This window comes from Puma concolor, chromosome A2, assembly GCF_028749965.1.
Source record: "Puma concolor isolate L17-30 chromosome A2, mPumCon1.1.hap2, whole genome shotgun sequence".
Lineage (NCBI taxonomy): Eukaryota > Metazoa > Chordata > Mammalia > Carnivora > Felidae > Puma > Puma concolor.
In genome coordinates this window covers 68152599-68174571 of record NC_141668.1, presented here as the reverse complement: position 1 = coordinate 68174571, position 21973 = coordinate 68152599, and the positions used below count along the sequence as shown (strand labels likewise).

At 38.3% G+C, this 21973-nt stretch overlaps 1 long non-coding RNA gene across 1 annotated transcript in view; it reads left to right on the top strand.

The window, feature by feature from the left end:
• LOC147583242 (uncharacterized) overlaps positions 1-14053 on the top strand; it is an 85548-nt gene extending 71495 nt beyond the window's left edge. The window contains exon 3 of the long non-coding RNA XR_015246734.1: positions 13418-14053. This is a non-coding gene — a long non-coding RNA (uncharacterized LOC147583242). The remainder of the gene's footprint in view (positions 1-13417) is intronic.
• The last annotated feature ends 7920 nt before the right edge of the window (positions 14054-21973 follow it).

The following is a 21973-nucleotide window of genomic DNA, read 5'->3' as shown; positions in this document are numbered from 1 at the left end:
GTGATTCTTTGTATGGGGCAAGTATCCGACTAATCTATTACGACTTCCAATGCAATCATGCATTAATTATAAATTAATTTCCTTTTATTTCTTCTTCATATTATAGGTAGGCCATTCTGGTTGTTATGTATGTATGTGTGTATGTATGTATGTATGTATGTATGTATGTATGTGTGTAGATTGGTTATATTTATGAATTTCATTCCAGGGAAGTAAAGCAGGCTTTTAAAAATATTTACAGGGACCCTGGGTGGTTCAGGCGGTTAAGTGTCTGACTTCGGCTCAGGTCATGATGTCACAGTTTGTGGGTTTGAGCCCCGCATCGGACTGTCTGCTGTCAGCACAGAGCCTGCTTTGGATCCTCTGTCCTCCTCTCTTTTTCCCCCTCCCCTGCTCATGCCCTTCCTCTTTTTCTGTCTCTCTCTGTCTAAAATAAATACACATTAAAATTTTTAAAAATGTTTCTCAAGTTTTATTGACTTGAGATTCACCACTTCACTAGCTCTACAAATCAAGGAGCCAGGAAGAGGAATCTGTCAGCTGATAAGTTGGCAACGGTATACCAGAATATAGGGAAATAACTCATGTTATTGTGTTATTTATTGTGTTATTATACCCATAATATTTTGGGGGTTCCACCAGGGCTATGTTGATATGCTATTTGTTTAGAATTTATCAATATTTATCAGAAGACCCAATAAGCCCCTATCTAACAGGTGAACTCCAGTGGTACTCTGAATAGCCAAGATTCAAAGTGAACCTTAGCATGTGACCAAAAGTCCCCAGTGCCACAGGTTCTGCTTGAAGGCTAGGGGAAGCGTTCATAGAAAGTGCTTGTATTGAGTCCTCCTCAAGGACACCCCTCTTCCCCTCCAGTTAAGAAGCTCTTCATCCATGAGGTATTGAGATCGTTGATGCTTATAGCTCAGATTAGGCCTCTCTTCACCAGCCTGGAGTCTTAACCAGTTATACAAACTAGGTAGCACTTTGGTGATCTGCTGGTACACTTTGGTGCCATAGACTTCATGGTCAGTTGTTCTCTGTCAGAGAGAACAGCTGCAAGTCAGCCACTCCAGTTTTCACTCTGGCCCTCCTTTTTGTTTGTGGCAGCCACTCTTATCTTGTGTTAGGTGGTTCAGCAGTGCTTCTGAATCTCTGACATCTCAGGATCCTTCCATCCTCAGGGAGTTCAGGGGGTCTGTTTTGCTGCAGTGCCTCCCTCAGTATCCTGGTCTTAGTCAAGAGCCATTTAAAGTGCTTTTCAGAGATATTAACACTCTCCTCACCAATGTATTTCTCACGGCCTTGATGAATGGTGTCAGAGCCACTTGACTGCTATAGAGGATGGGTGGTGGTAGATGAGTTGCATATGATAGTTCATCCCATCATTCGTATTTCATGAGCTCTTCGTATATAGTCCTGTTTATAAACCAAGTTTGTTTGTTTGATTTCTGGCATCTCATTTAGTGTTGCCCTCTGTTATGTCTTAAGTTTCAGGAAAAGCCTCCCAACACCAATTAAAACAGCTTGTAACTGCTTGAATTCGTTTCTCAAATCTACAGTCTCTGGTGAATGTACTTGTGCTGAGTACACTTGTTTGAAAAACTTCAGAATTCTTTCTACACATATTCCCCAGATTTTTCTGACTTAAAATTGTACATTCCAGCAATCCTTTTGGTGTAGAAACCTTTCCTGCAAGTGTTTGACTTTGTCATTGTATTTCCAAAACATGCTGGGATCTGACACTAGTTATAAGACTAGTGGTAGCGAGAAGCAAGGGATAAAGAGAAATGGATTTTTTTCTTGCAAAACAACTTCTTTATATGAGGTTATTAGAGGGCCTTCTCATTCATCACACAAGAATGGCAGTTGACTGTTCAAAGTACTTAGAGACCTCCAAATCTTCCCTCGTGTATGAGTCAGTTTAAGTTGCTATGACAAAATACCATACACTGAGTGGCTTAAACAACAGGAATTTATTTCTTACAGTTCTGGAGGCTGGAAATCTAAGACCAGAATGCTAGCTGATTTGGTTCCCAGGTGAAGGCTTTCTTCCTGGCTTGCAGACAGCTGCCTTCTTGCTGTTTCTTCACAATGGCAGAGAGACAGCAAGCCCTCTCGTCTCTCTTTCTGTAAGGGCACTAATTCCATTGTGAAGACACCATTCTCATGAACTCATCCAAAATTAATTACCCCCCCCCCCCAAAGGCCCCATCTCCAAATACTATCACACTAGGGATCAGAACTTCAACATATGAGTTTTGGCAAGAAATGATTCAGTCCATAGCACCATATATCCTCAGTATAATTTTCAAAGTCCAGTTACTTTCCAACTAATGTTCTAGCTTTCACATGTGACACATGGTGAACATATGAATTTAAATGGATTTAAATTTAACATATGAGATGTGACTCAGGGCACCTGGGTGCCTCAGTCGGTTAAGCATCCAACTCTTGATTTCAGCTCAGGTCGTGATCTCATGGTCAAACCACACATTGGGCTCTGTGCTGGGTGTGCAGCCTACTTAAAAAAATAATGTGATTCAGTAATTCCCAGAATAAACATTCTCAATTATTATAGATTTCCAACTGTCCCCTAGTGTGACTTTGTGCCACACTTTCAATATTCAAAATTCCAGGTATGGGTATCTGACTGATTGAGCCTGTGTTGCAGGCACATGGCCCACTTGTCTTCCACAGGGGGAGGCTAGGCCTGGAAGTCTTTACCTCTTGGGATTTCCCCTAAATTGAAGGGATGTTCAGGTGCTAAATCGCAATTGTTTTCTATAAAGATGTTCAGATATTTTTCTTCAGTGTTCTGGCAATTTTAAATGACACTGATAAACAGCATAGTTTTCAGTTATTTCCTAGAGAGATTCTCCAAAGTAAAGTTGGGGGGGGGGGTCAAAGATTTTATTTAAAAAATGTAGGATGTTTGATATATACTGTCAAATTGTTTTTTTAAAATTTTGTACCAATTTGTTCTTACTCCAGCAGTGTTTGAGTGATCCTGTTTCACTGTGTTGTCTCTCCCACTGACCTCAGACATTTCCTTTTCTGTCAACAGTCCATTATTTTTTGCTTGACATCAACTTTTTGTCTTTTAAAGAAACTTAGCATTTCCCATGCCAAAAAAGAAAAAAAGAAAAGAATAAAAGAAAAACAGAAGAAAATAAAAACCCTCCTCAAGCCAAATAATACTCATGTAAATTTACTCTTGGCAGAGCTACTCACAGCATCAGACCAATTTTGATATTTCTAGATTTTCCAGATTGAGCCAAGGTACACCCTTGCCATCTCTTTATGTCTTTCTTGGTACCACTATTATTATTATTATTATTATTATTATTATTATTATTTTAGGATGATTAAAAGTTATGAAATATTCTTTCTTTTGGATTGTATGGGTTTTGTATCTGAGGAGATGCCTCTCATAGCCAATATTAGGAGCATCTGCTAAGTGCCTGCTGTATGTACAGTGTCATGGAAGACACAGCAATGGATGGAGATGCTAATTGGATTCAGTAACAGGATGGCTTTTCATTTCCAGATGTTTTTTTATAACCCTGTTTTCATCAAGGTCTTTGTTCATCCATGTATGGTGGGCTTGGCCATTTCCCTTAAGCCTGTGTCCAAGCCTTAAACTGTCAAAGCCCTTTATAAAATCCATCTGTGAAACTCTCCAGCCCTAGTACTCTCTCCCCTGTGGAGTCATTCTCTATTATGCTTCTGGTTGTTCCTTACACCCTTCTCTTCTCCAACACACCTCTACCCATCAGCCCCACCCTTTTTAGGACAGCTCCTCAGTGTTTCCAAGAAAATGAATAAAGGTTCCTTATGAAGCATATTTGATTATATATTTTTGTTGACCATTAACCTCTTCTTTGAAGAAATTAAACATACTTCCCACTGTGAGAGACTTTCACATACTATGTTCCTGACATACTACATCATTTTGCTTTAGCAGTGCCTCAGGGTCAGGCCTGCTTTCACTTTTCTGTCTCCTGACATGGATAGGACAGCCCTGCATGTGATCCCAGTGCTTCCTGGGGCCTCCTGCCCCAGGAGGACATGCTCATTGATGACGATTCTTGTATGCCCTTGGACAGAATTATCACTATAAGACAGTTGGTTAGCATAGGGTTTACTGTCTATAGTTCAATAGATGTCCAGTGGCTTTTCCACAAAGTGTGGCTCATGGATCACCTGAATCAGAAGTTCTGTAAAAGTGTAAATTCACTTGGCTCCTGTCAAAACTACTACTGAGTCAAAATCATTGAAGTCATGACGAAGTATTTGCATGTATGAACTGCCTTCCTTTTTCTCTTTTTAAAATTGAAGTGTCATTGATGTATATTATATTAATTTCCAGCATACAGCATAATGGTTCAATATCTGTGTATTTTGTGAAATGATCACTGCAGCAAGTCTAGTCAACAGCCATCACCATACTTGCTTATAAATGGTTTTTTCTTGTAATGAAAACTTTTAAGATTTGCCCTCTTAGCAACTTTCAAACATGCAATACAGTATTATTAACTATAGTTGCCATGCTATATATTACATCCTTATGACTTTTGATTCTCTTCATCCATTTTGCCCACACCTTCCCCCCATGCATCTGGCAACTACCAAGAAAGAAGTGTTGGCGAGGATGTGGAGAAAAAGGAATGCTTGTGCACTGTTGGTGGGGAATGTAAATTGGTACAGTCACTTTGGAAAACAGCATGGAGGTTTCCCCTCAAAATTGAAAGAAGAATTACCATATGATCTAGTAATTCCACTTCTGGGAATGTATCTGAAGGAAATGGAATGAAATGAAAATGAAAACACTAACTTAAAAAGATATCTTCACCCCATGTTCATTGAAGCATTGTTTATAACAGTCAAGAGATGGAAACAACCTAAGTGATCATCAGTGGATGACTGGATAAAGAAAATGTGGTCTGATGATTGGATAAAGAAAATGTGGTCTATATAAATATGTCAGACAGAGAAAGATAAATACTGTTTGATACCATTTTTATCTTATTTTGGATTGAAAGTTTTTCTGAATATATAATTGAAAGCTGGAAATACTCTTTTGTCAGAATTGGAAGAAAATGCTTGATGGCAAGAATTTCCTGGGAGAACTCTTTCTTTCTAAACTTGAAACTGCAATTAGAGAGATAGAAAGTTTGAATCAGAATCCCTTGGTATGAAAGCAAATAATCTGTATTTTTAATAAGAATTTTGTATTTTTATTATGTTTCGTTTTGTCTTTAACCAAAACTACTTCACTCTGAATTTGACTTTTCTAGACTTATTTTCACACTTCCATTTCATGGAAAGGATAGTTGGTTTATTCTTTTAACCAATATTTTGTCACAGAGATACAACTTTGAATTATACACTGCTACAAAAAAGAGCCAAGCTTTCTGCTTTCCAGAAATGAACAAACACTCAAAGTGGGGAGACAGACAAGTAAGCAATCAGTTCCACACAGCTTAAGGAGGGCTGTAGTAGAGGAGGGCGTCCAGGAGAGGTGGCAACTGAGCCTGGGGATTAGGTGGGGCTTCCTGCAAGTGCTAACAGCTGTGCAGGAAGGATTGAGGGCACAAGTGTGTCTGTGGTTTCTGCTCTGTGTGCACATGCGTGCGTCTTTTTGTGTTAGTCTGACTTTAACCATTTCCTTTCTACTATTTTCAGTTCTACTAGTTAAATCTCATTCATTTATGACATCCCTCTCCACCTTCTTTTATCCTCCCTGTTATGTGTGTATTCATTCATTCATTCATTCATTCATATTTTATTTATTTATTTATTTATTTATTTATTTATCTAAAATTTTTTTTAAATGTGATCCAGAAGTGTTTATTGCAGAAATTTGGCCTAGGTTCCAATTGGGTGGCCCCAGCTGAGGTTGGGCTTGGGCCGCCCTCATTTTTTTTTTTAAACTAAACCATTCTTGAAGCACTAATCTTCCCATCTCCTTTGGCCTTGACCTGCCAGATTTGTTGTTTCAACCCCTTATTCCTTCCACCTCTATTTCCTCTTCTTCTCCCTTGTTCTTGTTAGACCTTGAACTAGTAAATGGATGTGTTCCTTAGGATCCCTATATTCCCACAGCGTGTGCTGTGGACCCCCTCAGTGACTGAAATGGCTAATTTCTGACATTGTACGAGGAGTTATGATTGACCCAAAACATATGAAATGACTTCTCTCTACTTTCTGCTGAGACTCAGGAGCAGGTGGTTTACCACAGCCCTCTCCTGTCACAGTCCTGCCTGACATCAAGTTCTCCCAAACTACATGCTGCCTCGTTTGGATGAGTGAAGGTTGTGATATTGCCAGCCCTTCAGAAAGACTTTAAAGATGTTGTTCATAAAGTATCTCTGGATCAAGATTCTTGGAGCATCTAAGGTAACAGTAATTTGGGTTCATTTTTGTGTTGGTTGCTGCCTTCTTCAGAGTGTGCTTAGCCCAGTGACAAATTATGTACTGACTGGGCCTCTTCATCCCTTCTTTATCTTTTAGAAACTGTATACATCTCAATTTTCTTCTCATTTTCTTCCTTTAAGGTGGGCTTCAACGTAGGGCAAAGGTAAGGTAGTGAAACATTGAATATTTGGAAGGATTTGAGCTAAGGGAAGATTCAAATGGGCAGGAAGGGGGCTTTAAGTGTGTGCTGTGAACCTGTATAAGACACCTCTTATGAACTACTTGCATCCTTGTAGCCATGTTTCAGTGACCGGTTCTATGCATCATTCAGGCAGCTTCTCACAGATGTCGTCTGTTAGCACCTTACCTCAGGTGCTAATATCTATCTTGCTCCCTGCCCCTGAGCTTTTCTAGTGCCAAACCTTGACCTCCATGCATGTGAATCCCGAAAGTGCATCTGTGGAGACATCCTTGACTGCTGGAAACAGAAGCCAGTGGATAAATTACATCTATCTCCCTTTTGTCTCCTGGATGAACAGTTATGACATTTCCTAAGGCTGCTCAGAAGGTTACAGTAAGATCAAGCATGAGTCACATATAGCAGTGACAAACTCCGTAATGTATCCTTGTATTATTCTTTCCTCTTTCTCTGTTTCACGCTCACTGCTGCTCCATGAATCATATTTCCTAAAGAAACTACCTGCGCTTAAGATTTTATATCAGTCTCTGCTTTCAGGGGAAGCTCAGACTGTGACATCAAGATTGGAGGGCAGAAATCCAGCCAACGCTGTTCACCAAAACCTATGCCCTGTTGCTTGGCTTCATCCTTCCAGAGGAAGGGGTAACCTTTTCCTTGTACAAAAATGTTATCTGCTTGTCAATCCCTACATTAGGGTCTACGTCTTCCTAGAGGGGAGCTTTTCTAACTTGTCTGTTGAGAGGGAGGTGACTTTAAAAAATGTATACAGGCACCTTATAGGCTAGTATTGGCTCTCATTCCAAATCAGGTTATCAGATTAAATGATTGGCCAAGATTTAGTTCACACTAAAAATTAAAGAGTGTTTTTCAGATGTTGGACAGGGGTGGATGGGGGGCAGAGGGAAGAAGGGAGACTGAGATGGATAATGGCTGAAAGATGGTGGTAGAGGAGGAGGAGGGTAGGGTGGCTGATATACTAATGATGAACCTAGTTGACATACCTAGTCATGAGCATGGCTTCATTCTCAGGTCAATATTATGATCCCATATGGGCTGAGCTTTTTAATGGGTGTAAAAAATGTTTTGGAATGCTCTCACACACTCATTGACATTTTTATCCTTCCTTCTCTACCAAGGCTTCCCTACTGTGTCCTTAAATTATACCCCAAATTTAGAGAGTACACAATTATGTGAATTATTTTTTGAGGGAAGTCTATAACATTAAAGAAATTCTCAAAAGGATCTAAGACCCAAGGCAGGTCAAAAACCAGAGTAGATAAGGGATCTGGCCTTCTCCCTCTGAGTCTCTGCAGTCCAGACATGTGTTCAATCTTATTCGGTATCTGCTTGTATCCCAGCATGCCCTGTGGCTCCTGGGGCTCTGACTGATGCACTCCCACCGACCAAACACCCTTCCAGCTCTCAAGGATACCACTTCACATTAGTAAAGTGCAGTACAGTGATTCTTCCCTTTCTACTGAATTGCTCTTAAAAGTTTTTGCTTGCATTCTCCTAAAAGGAATTTTGAAAAAGTGTTTACAACCTCACATCTAAAAATGGATATATAAAATTTTTATCAAGTTTAAATAGCTGCAGAAGATGTGTATTCTGGCATATTGTATGTACTTTAAATATATTTGAACCAAAACTTTAGAGTTTCAAATTTAGCTCATTCAGTATATGCAAATGTCTGACACATAATATAATTAGCAAAGTCAATCCTTCCAGTTGAACTTATCAGCCAGATCAAAGTTATTTTTCTCCAAGAAAAAGTGTTAGACTTTAATTCTTCTTTTAATGCTTATTTGTTTATTTTGAGAGAGAGAAGGGAGCGGGGGAGATAGACAATCCCAAGCAGACTATGCTCTGTCAGGTCAGAGCCCTATACGACGCTCAATCTCAGGAACCACGAGATCAAGACCTGAGCCGAAATCAAGAGTCGGATGCTTAACTGACTGAGCCACCCAGGCACCCCTAGACTTTAATTCTTGAAAAATTCACATCAATGTATTACCACCTTCCTGTGATAATCTTCTTAGTTCTGAATTAAAATTCTTAGGTTTGTAGGCTTATAGTAGTAATCAAGGAAGTAAGTAGGCAGGAGAGAGAGAGATTGGCTACAGGTTAAAAAAAATAGCTCTGGTCATTATTCCTTCCTGCATACTCTTTGCTTTCCTCCCACTAGACTCACCCTCAGAGGCATTTGAGATGTGTCCTCTGGTGTGCTTTGTAGGTGGTTTTATACCCTAGGGCAGTTTACCACAGCTAAATGAAGTGTGGGGAAGAAGTGTTTTCTTTTGTCAAGTGGGAGAAGGGTTGTTGTGAAGGGAAGAAAACCAGAAAATGGTTAGAAGGAGAAGCATTCTCAAGTATGTCAGACATCTTTTTTTTTTTTTTTAATAATTTTAGGTTTATAGAAGAGTGGCAAACATAGTCTAGAGAGGTTTCATGTACCCTTCACACAGCGTTAAGAATGCTGAACTCTTTCCAGCTCTGCCTGTAGCTCTAAAGTCCTGTCTCACTATGGTCTTCAGATCTGCTTTGCAGGGGAGAAGGCTAGAGGATCCGTAAGTGCTGCCAAGAAACTAGGGCATCTCTGTTCCCAACAGAGAATGTGTGGCTTGTGACCTGGCAACTGTTTTGGGGCCAAGTCAGACAAGAGATTCTCCTCCTCATAGAAAGCACATCTCAAAGTTAATAGCTTGGATCTATCCTAAACCAATAATTGATCTCTAGGCAGCTACTTATATACTACTGCTACCTTGAGAGCACATCACTACTGTGTAAGCCAGCCACCACCAAAAAGGAGGCAAAGGAAAGGAAGGATCAGTTCAGCCACTGGGTACATTGGGTAATACTAAATCGTTACCTATGCCACTTAGTCTTAGAGCAAACATGCCATCAAGGTTAATCTTTGTATAATTTCTCATCTTACTGTTACCTTTACTCTAATTCCTGGCTTTCTGTCTCTTAGAGTAAACTGTTTCTACAAGCTTGTAAGCATTATTATTTCTGATGAAAATAAAGGTGTTTCTTCCTCCAAAGCAAAAACAAAAAAATCCAGCTTCTGCTTATGTTAACATCTCACACAACTGTGGTGTATTTATCAAAACTGAGAAGTTAACATTGGTACAGACTTTACAGAGTGGTACACATTTCACCAGTTTTCTGATGTCTTCCTAAACTCTTCAGTCAGTGACTGTATTTTGATCTTTTCTTGTCTTTCATGGCTCAGATGCTTTTGAGGCATACTTGTCAGGTATTTTGTAAAATCTCTATCATTTTGGGTCTGTCTGATGCTTCCTCATGGTTACACAGGGGTCATGCATTTTTAGGAAGAACACCCTGGAGGTGAAGTGTTCTCATTGCATCATATCAGGGATACATGATATCAACATGATTTGTTACTGGTGATGTTAACCTTGATTGCTAGGATATGTACTGTATGCCAGTTTTCCACAGAAAAGTTACTATTTTTCCCTTTCCATTTTCTATTTGATGGCGTCACTAAGTACAGCCCTCACTCAAGTGGAGAGAAATTAAGCTCCACCTCCTGGAGGGAGGAGTATCAAAGCATGTGGATACATGTTAAAACCACCACAGTAATTAATACATATTTTGGGAGAGATTCTTTGAGGCTATTCAATGGTCCTGTTTCTTATTAAAGTTTGCCCACTAATTTTAGCATGCATCGGTGGGTCTTCTCCACGGCACTTATTACTGTGGCATTCTAATGGTGAGTTTCTAGTTCACTCATTCCTTCTTGGCTTCACTCCTATCCAAGTAAGTATATAAGGAAAATTCATCCTTCTCCATTAATTTACTTATCTCATCATTTGTTTATATTACAACAGAATCATAGATATTTATTTTATTCTTTGGCTGATAAACCAATACTATTGTTATGTATTTTCTTTCTCAGTTTCTTCCAGTTAGCTGAGCAAATAACTTTGAAGAAAGATTTCCTTAAAGCTACCTATATCCACATATGCTCTGGAAATTCTTATGTGTTAAACATTATTATAAGGCTTAAAGATGTCAAGTGTATAGTGCAGCCTAAATACCTGAGAAATAAGTTCTATAAGATGTTAAAGCAAAGACTACATGCTTACAACGTATGTTATATGTGATAGCTATCATGCTTTATTAGAAATAAGAACAACGGCAGATCACAGCTGTGAAGAAAAATGAAGCCCGCTAACTAAATGCTATGTGTTAACCCCATTCGCTTGTTCATAAGATTCCTTAAAGCTAATCGAGCTCAACTCTGTAATTAATTAAGTGGCATTTCACTTCTTGAATGCTTACTCTGAACTTTTCAGCCTGTGTTGTAGGGGCTTTAGGTAGGTATTAAAATCTCTGCATCTTTGCCTGGGATCTTAATGTTTCCTCTCTTCCAAATACATTGCATTAGCAATTTCCTGCTTCGCTGCTCTTCCCTATAAAACGAGCTGTAAGGTTTCGTGGTCTTACTGCAGAGTTGAGTAACAGTACTTCCATTCCTCTTTATGAAAATCAGCCTTCTTTTTCTTGCCTGGTGTTTGCCTTAGCATGGTCACTCAGGCTTTGAAGATATGTAAATGGAAGCAGAGGAATTCAAAAAAACCACCCCATCAGCTGATGATAGCTCAGCTTCCCTGTAATTTCTCTTGACTCTGTGCTGACCACACATGCCCCTGATCTACACTGTGGGAAATGTCTGAGATGAGTAGCTGAGACTGAGTACACACATAAAGTAATTGAGAGAAAATTTTGGCTGTGCTTGGCTTTCACCCTGAATAATCTGGGCTTAATAAGGAAACTTTCAGCCTTGGAGGTGGGTGCCGTTGCCACCTGTTTCTTGAAAGAAGACAGTGCTTAAACTTCTGAGAAAGGAGTAAGATAATTAATTTTTTACCCAGTGCAGAACACTGGCTAAACAGGAATCATCCTAACTAGATTTGGATTAATGTGTCCAGTAAGTGAATGCCTTGCCTAACACCACCAAATTTATGTGTGTACACCTGTTTAAGTAATTTTCAACATTTTTGAGTACAAAGGAACATTTTTAATGTCCCCTCATCTCTAAAATCTTCATAATAGCAGTTGTATTTTTATGATGTTCTGAGAAAACACTTGAAGACAAAAGCTATTATGAATTTAGCAACACTCTGAAATAAATTTGTATTTTTCACCACAATATATACATACAGTGGAAAAATAATCAACTGTGTTTCTATGATACATAATATGTATTCAATATGTAAGTAACTCTTGGTTCACATATTGATTCTGGGACTCCCCACAATAAGCTTGGGGCCAGGATCAGAGCATGGTAGTCTGGCAACTGCAGATATTAAAGAAAGTTGATTTACAACTGACGAATGGATAAAGAAGATGTGGTTTATATATGCAATGGAATACTACTTGGCAATGAGAAGGAATGAAATCTGGCCATTTGTAGCAACATGGATGGAACCTGAGAGTATTATGCTAAATGAAATAAGTCAGGCAGAGAAAGACAGATACCATATGTTTTCACTCATATGTGGATCCTGAGAAACTTAACAGAAGACTAGGGGGGAGGGGAAGGGGGAAAAAAAGTTACAGAGAGGGAAGGAGGCAAACCATAAGAGACTCTTAAATACCGAGAACAAACTGAGGGTTGATGGGGGGTGGGGGAGAAGGGAAAGTGGGTGATGGGCATTGAGGAGGGCACCTGTTGGGATGAGCATGTGGTGTTGTATGAAAACCAATTTGACAATAAATTTTATATATACATATATATATATATATATAATAAAAATGAAGTTGAATAAATGCTATGTCACTTAAAAAAAAGTTGATTCATTTAACTGTTATTACCAAGAGTTCTTACTTAATTAAGGATGGTAAGCAAAACAAGATTAAGCCTTAAGGACAGAAGCATATTCTCTCAGAAGATTGATTGATAAAAACAATACTTTATAATATCAAGTGACACACACACTTTTTCAATGTTTAATCAGAATCCTACCAGGAAGCTTAACTCTTTTTGGAATCACTTGATACCTGGAAGTAGGGGGTTGAGTAAATTAAATTGTAGTTGGTCATGATAAGAACAAGGCTCATAATGGCCATTTGTAGAGTAGAGATTGCTCTGAAACAGTAATATTAAAATGTGGCAGTGAAGCCACTCTGATAATATTAGAATTAAATGAGTACAATTTCCTATGATAGTAATTTGGCAAAATTCATTGAAAACTTTAAATACCTTGGCACAGTAATTCTGTCTCTTGGAGATATGAAATGAATTTCAGCATTTTTTTATGTTGTTAAGGAGTATAAAACAGTCTACACTTCCAACAACAGAGACATAGTTAAGCTGATAATCATCTTTTGACTGAATGGAACATTAAGCAGTCATTAAAATTATATTTACAAAGTATTCATTAGGTATAGAAATGTTATTTAAGAGGAAAATAGTATACCAAGCTGTACATATAATATGCCTGTGTAAATAAGTTTTCCCAGGTTTTTATAATAACCCTAAAGTCTTTTATAGTGAAAAATCAGCATGCCACAACTAAAGAACTAACGTCAGTGTATTCCTATGACAAATGTACTGTAGCAGTGTATCTTTGCTGCACCCTAGCAAGAGGTCAGAAAGTTCCTTTTTGAACCTTCCAATGCACGAATTGAGGAAGCTTGTTCTAGCTTTGGTCAGCTCTGAAGATTAGATTGTTCACTCTTCATTCTGATTCATCCATTCAGTTAAGGCCCATGCTAGGGCATTAAGGTGCATCGGTGAAGAAAATGAATGTGGCCTCTTCTTTGCAGGGTCGACTGAAAAGTGCATCCCAGCAATAAGCGGACATCTATTTCCATGCAATGTTTACCCAGTGATCCTAGGTCTACCCGTTTTGGTGCCACAAAGTATATAGAAAAATCTCTTGCTCAAAATAATTTTCAAATTTAAGAAAGCTATGACCATGCCTCCCCTGGGCTTCCTCCAGAAAAAACACCCTCTTTCCCTTCAGTATTTCTTCAACTATATAGTTTTGGTTTCTCTTTAAATCCTGTTTGTCTTTCAGTTTTTCCATATTCTTCCTGGGGTATGGAATTCAGAATAATTTTAACAACTACTATTTACCTATTCTGCTCATTGTGTGACATACTTTCATTAACTGTTTTGTAAAAAAAAAAAACAACCCACAGTTGATATTATTACCTTATGTTACTAGTGAGAAACTGATACAATGGTCAAGGACATTAATTCATTCCGCAATTGTTTAAGGAACTACTTTGTATTAGGCCTTCTTCAAAGAGATGGAGCTAAAATAGTGAATAAGGCAGATTGCATCCTTGCCTAATGAAGTTTATTATTCTAGAGCAGAAGTTAACCAACTATCACCCATGAGCCAAACTCAGCACTTGTCACCTGTTTTTGTAAATAAAGTTCTATTGGAACACAGACACACCCATTTGTTTACATATCATCAATGGCTCCTTTCCCCTTAATAGTAGAGTTGAGAAGTTCTGACAGAGACCCAGATGGACCTCAAAACCAAAAATATTTACCATATGGCCCACAAAGCCAAAAATATTTACTATTTGGCCTTTTAAAAAAAGTTTACTCATCCATGTTCTAGAAATTCGAGGATGTGTGGAATGGTGGTTAGGCATTGAAGGAGATTAAAAAAAAGTAAAGCGTTCTTTTTTTTAAAAAAGTTTTTTTTTTTTTTAACATTTATTCATTTTTGAGAGTGAGAGAGACAGAGTGTGAGCAGCGGAGGGTAGAGAGAGAGGGAGACACAGAATCTGAAGCAGGCTCCAGGCTCTGAGCTGTCAGCCCAGAGCCCAACACGGGGCTCAAACTCACAAACCCTGAGATCATGATCTGAGCTGAAGTTAGACGCTTGACCGACTGAGCCACCCAAATGCCCCCAGTAAAGAGTTCTTTGTCAGGTCGTGATGGATGCAGTGGAGAACAGTGAAGCAATAAAGGGAGAAAGGGTGTGCTGCAGTGAGATGTGTTGGTGTATGTGATGGAGACGGGGACTCTGTGAAGTGGTGACCTGGGAGTAGAGACCTGAAGGCATCTGGGGAGTACTGGGAACTGCAAAAACATTCTCAGGAGAGTGTCCCTAGGTTTGAGAAGAGAAACGAAGGGAGGAGAGTGGGAGGAGATGAGGTCTGAGAGAAGAGGGTCTGAGATAAAGTGGTGTGTGGTCTGCATGCCTTGGAGGCCATTTAACTTCTCCAGCTTTCCTGCTGCCTGATGTCAGAAGTCCTGAGAAGATTGGGGAGCTGATGGGTCCCCTGCAGTGATGCTCTGGTGGCTGCATTGAGGACAAACTGGGGAAGGGCAACAGCAGAAGCACTGAGTGGGCTTACTGCGGCAATGCAGGCCACAAGTAATGGTGGCTCCAACCAGTCACACAAGGAGTGAATGACAAAGCAGATACTGCAATCTCAGATCTTCCTCCCTCCAGAGTCCAGGCCTGTCAAACATGGGTTTTAATCACGGAATCTTATACTTTAACTCTGGGTAATGCAAGGCAGCATATACCTGCAAAAGATCTAAATTCCCCATGAACTTTCTACATCGTGTCAGGAGGTTGGGTAACTCTAATAGATAAATCTGTAATAATAAGATAATTGCAGGGGCTGGTTGAATCCTGTTGGCAGTGCTCATTAGCTCTTTAAGTCAGAGCAGAGACACTCTTGATTAGCTAATTAAAACTGTGAAACACGCTTTCCAGGAAAAGGGGTCATATATGCAAGTATATTTTTTAGGGTGTTTACAACCTCTGACTCTAGGATTTAATGCTAAGAACCGAGTCCTTTGGGTTTGTCTATGTCAGAGCACTGATGTGAAAGGTGAGAGTTTGAGCTTCAGCAATAAAGGAAGATGGCACTTCCCTGAGCAAGTGGGGAGATACTTAGGCACATGTGAACCTTAGGGCATCCCTTAAGTCACACAGAGCAAGTCACCTACAGGACTATTTGAGCCTGGATGTATCTCCTACTGTATAGAAATAAAATGAGATGTTTATTAATTATTTTTCAAAACAGAAATTTAATTTTATAAAATATTGTTCAATTTCTTTGGTACAAAAGTAAAAACAAATGTCTGTTGAATTTTTTTTTTAATTGAGTACAAAGTGATGTTACAGCTTCTTCTGAGCATCAAATGCCTTTGTTACATTTCTACTCCCATTTGTATTTTGTAAATGAAGAAATTGAAGTTGTTTTATAGGAAATCTAGATTCTTCTCCATTCATGGACTTGGCTAGAAATGGGGGGAAAAAAAAAAAAGCCCATCAGGCCTAAATGATGAACTTTCTCCTTCCTCCTTTATTACCTGACTGGAGTTGCACATCAGTGTTTGGCTTTTCCATGAGCAGATCAAACTAGTTTATTACCCTGGTGTGTATCTGGATTAAAAAGATCCAGATTGTAATTCTATTTCCTTAGACAATGCTTTTTATCTGACCCAATCCTAGCACTTTTTATCTAGAAGCAAAGATGTTTTTCTCATTGTTGGATTACTTTGATAAGGAGATTTGAGGAAGAGAAAACCAGAACAAGAGTAATAGAATATTTCCTTGAGGCACATATAGAGACTATCTCATGTCTATGCATGTTCAAGAACAAGGGGCTTTTTTTTTCTTAGTTGGTGCTATTCTGTGACATACCTAACATATTTGACACTTGGAGTAGATAATTTTTTAACACAAGCTTTTCTCTGCGTGACAACATTATTTGCAGTAATTACCATGGAATAAAATTAGAGACCTATGGCTTTCATCTACAAGGATGGTACATAAGGCTCTACATGTAAGTGGCCTTGTGTCCAGCCATTGGTTTGGAACGGTTTCTGGTTGCCTGATGTTGATTGTAATATAACAAGATTCTGCCTTAAGAATGTTGCCACATTTGCCTTGAGTGAATCTATCATATAAGGTAGTTTTGTCAGCACTAAAAAGAAGGGAACCAAGACTTTGTTAAACTTATAGAATAGACTGTATGGAAAGTTTTGTGTGTGCTAGCTATTGAATATTTCATACATGTCTATAAGTGTGGAATAATTTGATGAGACATGCTTTCATTATCATTTGGTAATGAGGTTTTGGGGGAGTAGGTGTCACCCACCTTAACCTTCTTTTGTGACCATTACGTCTAATAACAAGAACTGGAGAGTGTGCTCAACCAAGTCAGTTCACAAACATTGGGTATTCAATGGTCACCCTTTGTTTCCATGTTTCCTTGGCTGTTTCTGTAAACCCAGCACGTATATGTATAGGTCTTTCGCTCTAAAATACTCAACTGAATCAACTGTAAAGTATCTTCACTTTTATCAGAAAACAGGGTCAACCTTACAATTGTGTCAGTTTGCCAGGAAGCAATGGTTAATTAAGACTTTATCAATGGGATTGAACTACAAAGATAAAAAAGACTTTGAGTTCAACAAAAATAAGAGCCTTCAGAAATTTATTAAGTATTAAGAGAAGATAATAGGAAATATATTGGCTTTAAGATTTCAAAATCAAGCTATGAAGTTCCTGTTCCTTTTATTTAGGATTTAGGTCTACTTTTGTAAGAAATTGTTAGTTTGGTTGAAGAGGTGAGCTGGACAACAGAAATGCATGGAAAACGCTAGGTGGCGCTGGAGGACTGTCATAATTGACCACAATTAGAGTCCTTTACAAATCACACCATTGTCAGAATCAAGAAGAGTGAAATTTTACATTAACAGTGATGCAAATGATCAGATTTCTTTCTCTTCTGACTATGGCTTCACTCACTAAAAACCTAAGTGCAATTTTGTCATGAGTGAAATGGAGTTTTTGCAGTGCTCACTGGGCAAGAACTTTCCAAAATAAATTACACTGGAAAAACAACATCCCTTTGTTTCGGATGCTCCCATTTTCAAATTTTGCTTAGCCTCAAAGTAATGGTCTTAGTTTGGTTAACAGTCATAAACTCTTTGTAATCCACACGAAAATGACTTGATAGTCACCTCTCCAGTGACTGTTTTCTTATTTTGTGCTTTTTTTTTTTTTTTTTTTTTTAATTTAGAGGGTCACTGTAAATCTTGGAGCATAGCAGAGCACATGATGAAAGGTGAAGGCTGTTCCTTCACCCTCCATTTGCTCACGTTGTAAAAAAGAATGAAAAATGTCTGCTGCATAAGCTGATCTTTTTCATGTTTCATCTTCACTCTTCAACAGGAAAATCCACTTTATAATCATTCCACTGAGGGATATTTTGTCCATTTTCATTGAAAGGTATCCACATTCTGTCAGTCAGTTAAGATTTGACAAAAGAGAAAAATAGTATGCAGGGTTAATTAACATTACATTTCTATTCTCTTTTTGAAAATGATAAAAGAAAGCATATACCTAGTTTTTCTTTTTTTTTTTTTTTTAATTTTTTTTTTCAACGTTTATTTATTTTTGGGACAGAGAGAGACAGAGCATGAACGGGGGAGGGGCAGAGAGAGAGGGAGACACAGAACCGGAAACAGGCTCCAGGCTCTGAGCCATCAGCCCAGAGCCTGACGCGGGGCTCGAACTCACGGACCGCGAGATCATGACCTGGCTGAAGTCGGACGCTCAACCGACTGCGCCACCCAGGCGCCCCAGCATATACCTAGTTTTTCAATCAGCTTATTTGCCAGATTCCTCCACAATATCTGGAAAGGTTCTATCTCATTAATTCTAAAACCTTAAGACACAAGTTAAAAGTAGTGAACTTGAGATTTAAAATATAAAAATACATAATCTAAAGATAAATAGCATCTTAGTTAATTGAAAGATCATTTTTCATAAAATTAACATGTGTCTAATATAATTCATCTTTTCTTTTCTTTCTTTCTTTTTTTTTTTTTTTTTTAGAGAAAGCGTGTGCTCAACTAGTGGGGGAAGGGGCAGAGGCAGAGAAAGAATCTTCAGCAGGCTCCATGGACAGCACAGAGCCCAACTTGGGGTTTAGTCTCATGACCTCATGGTCATGATCATGACCTGAGCCAAAATCAAGAGTCTAAAGCTAAACCAAGTGAGCCACTCAGGCGCCCCTAGTTCATCTTACTTTGAATTATAGAAGCTAAAATCCAAAATGTTTACATTGCATATTCACAATTTGCCATGAAAACAACTGAAAGGCATTTAGTGTTATATAAAATGAAAGAACTAATAAGTAATATACAGTTAAATTTAACATCGCAATTTCATATTTATCAAAGATAATTTTAAATATTAAAGCACTTTGGTTTTATACACAAATCCTCCAGATATCTCAACATAACCTCAAATTTTGGGACAGATGATTTAGGTTGTAAGCTACAGCCTGAGGGCATCCTGGGTGGGTACTTGATGTGCTGAATGAACTACTGGACTCCCTTAACTAGTTGGTTCTTCTTTAAAACTTTTTTGTTTTTATTTTTTACTGTTTATTTATTTTTGAGAGAGAGAGATCACAAGCAGGGTATGGACAAAGAGAGAGGGAGACACAGAATCTGAAACAGGCTTCAGCACAGAGCCTGATGCAGGGCTACTACCCTCAAAACAGGAGATCATGACCTGTGCTGAAGCTAGATGCTTAACCGACTGAGCCATCCAGGTGCCCCACAAGTTGGTTCTTCTTATTGGAGAATATATTTCTTTTATACCATCATGTGTTGCCATATAACTTTGCTTTCTTAATTTTTTTTCTTAGAGCCCATGACCAAAAGTAAAGCAAATAGGATTGCCAGATTTTTGTTGTTAGCTTTGAAAGATTCTATCATGTTGGGATACCTGTTACTAAATTATTCATTCAGATCCCTCATGGTGCCCCAGTGACCATGAGGGTTAAGAAAGCTTTTGAAATTCACAAGATTTTCCATACTGAGGAAGTAAACAGAACATCTTTTTAAAATATCTGAGGTATGGAGTTCATATAGGCTCAGAAAGCACTTGGAGATGTGAAGGAATCAAAATCAAAGAGAGTTGTTTAAGAATGATGCACTTTGTTTTGCTGATATTTTCAGTTAAATGATCAAGCCAATTGTGACACTAGTAGTTCATATGTTATTAAAGAGGAAAAGAAGAGAATTAAAGAACTACAATTTCAGTGAAAAACAAATTCAGCAAAACCTCATCAATTCTGAGTGAAGAGATTGCAAAACAGCTTTGCATTAGGTTTTGAGTGGGTCTGTATTTTTATGCAGCAAGCAACTTTGAAGGAAACAGGAAAGGGCTAGATTCTAGAGTCAGAGATTTAGATTCCAGCATTCTGGCATAAACTTGGACAGGTCAACCTCTTTAAGAATATTTTATCATAGTCTTATAAAAAGTATCCTACCCACATCCTATGGCTCTTGAGAGAATCAAAGATGATAATGTCTGATGAATGAAACAACTGTAGTATAAAGTCCTTTTCATCTATGCCTTCATCCCTTCATCATTTATTTATTCATTCTATCATATAATCATCTTTCATTAAATATCCTCATGTATGGTGATATTTTGTTTCTCATCTGATTTTTCATTGGTTCTAAAAGTGTTATTTGATGGATAGAATAAACAGAAAACTAAAAATGCTAAGCTTGGTCTAAGATAGTTTTTTTTAAAACATGGAGTGCATATAAAAGTACAGTTTTTGAATCTAATAGATCATGTAAGAGAGGCCATGATGTTGAGGTATATATGATAAGCCTAAAATCTAGAGTAACTACACATTAAAAAAAAGAGCACCAAAAGTTGAGATTAGGATTCTTCCTTGGTTAGTTTCTGAGAGGAGAAAAGCCCTTGGATTACATGAGGAATTTCCAGACAAGGATTACTACAATTAAAATGACAGGTAAAAATAATAAATGCCCTCTTTTCAGGAAATGGTCAATAAACTGTCTTAACTAAAGCAGAGGGATATATGAGAAAATACTAAAAGATACATTTTGGGTAGGACCATTTCTTGAAGATTCTTAAAGTTTAAAGTGAGAGTAGAAATTTGACATATAATTGAAATTATAATCAGGCAGAAGAGCTAGAAAAAGGGGTAGCGAATGGGTAAATATTAATCGATCATGTATTTTCAAATACTATAGGCACAGAATTGTATAAAAGCACTGACGGGGTTTTGCAGATGGAAAAGGAGATGTTGATTCTCTCTATTAAGACCTTTCAAAGTAGTTAGGAAGACGATTTAAACATAATAAGAAGTATCATTGAGGGCAAAATATGATAAAATGCCAACATGAATAAGCTGGTACTCATGGATGGTATAGAGACTCAGGTAGAAGGAAATTAAAAGAGATGAAAGAACATCCTGAAAGACGGGTCTGTACTGTGTACACACTCTTGCTTTGTACATTTCTTTCTTGAATCTGCTCTATTCAGCTTCCCCCATATCCGCCCACTGAAACTCCTCTTGTTAAGGTCACCAAAGACTTCCTTATTTCTAAATTCAGTTGGCATTTCCAGTCTTACCTGACTTAACAAAGTGTTTGATTGGGTTGTCTTCTCCTCCTTCTTGGCTCCCTCCTACATTGGTGAGTACTTCTTCTCAGTCTGGTTTTCTGGCTCCACCCCACTCCTGACCTGTTAACAATGAAGTGCTTAAGGCATCTTTTCTTCATCTACACTGATTCTCTTGACAATCCCATGTATTCATATATCTTTTATGTGCTGCTAATATCTAAGTAATATCCAATTTTATATTTTCATCCCAAACATTTCTTCTGAATTCCTGACTCCTAAGATTAATGTATTACATGGATATCTAGTATACATCTCAAGCTTAGCACATTAACATGTCTCAGACTCAGCTTTTGATTTCTCCTCTCCCTCTGCCTATCTTCTTCTTTCACAGTCTTCCTAATATTAATCTGGGTACTCAGGGCAAAAACCTTGGAGAGGGCAGTGTCTCTCACATTCTACATTGACTCTATCAGCAAGTTATGTCATCTCCCTTCAAAATACATCCAGAATTGGTTCACACCTCATCACTTCTATCACAATCCATGTCACCAAACCATCACTGCCTCTTGCTTGGATTATTACACTAATTCCTAACTATTCTTTTCCCACTTCAGGCTGCTTTTGGTGTGGTAGCAGAATAATGCTGTTAAAAGGTGAGTCAGATATGTCACTCTTTTGCTCAGTGTAAGGGCATCCTGTAGGTGCTTAAGAAGCCAAGTCCTTCCAATGCCCTTCAGATGCTACTTGTCTTCCACCTCTGACCTTATCTCTTTGCTGTCTCTTCCTGCTCTCTTTTCCTCAGGCACACTGGCGTTCTTGTTGTTCCTAATACATGAGGTGTACTCCTGTCTCTGCTTTTTTCACTTGTCATTCCTTCTGCCTGGATAGTTTTTACTCCAAATAGCCATATGGTTCATTCTGTTACCTCTTT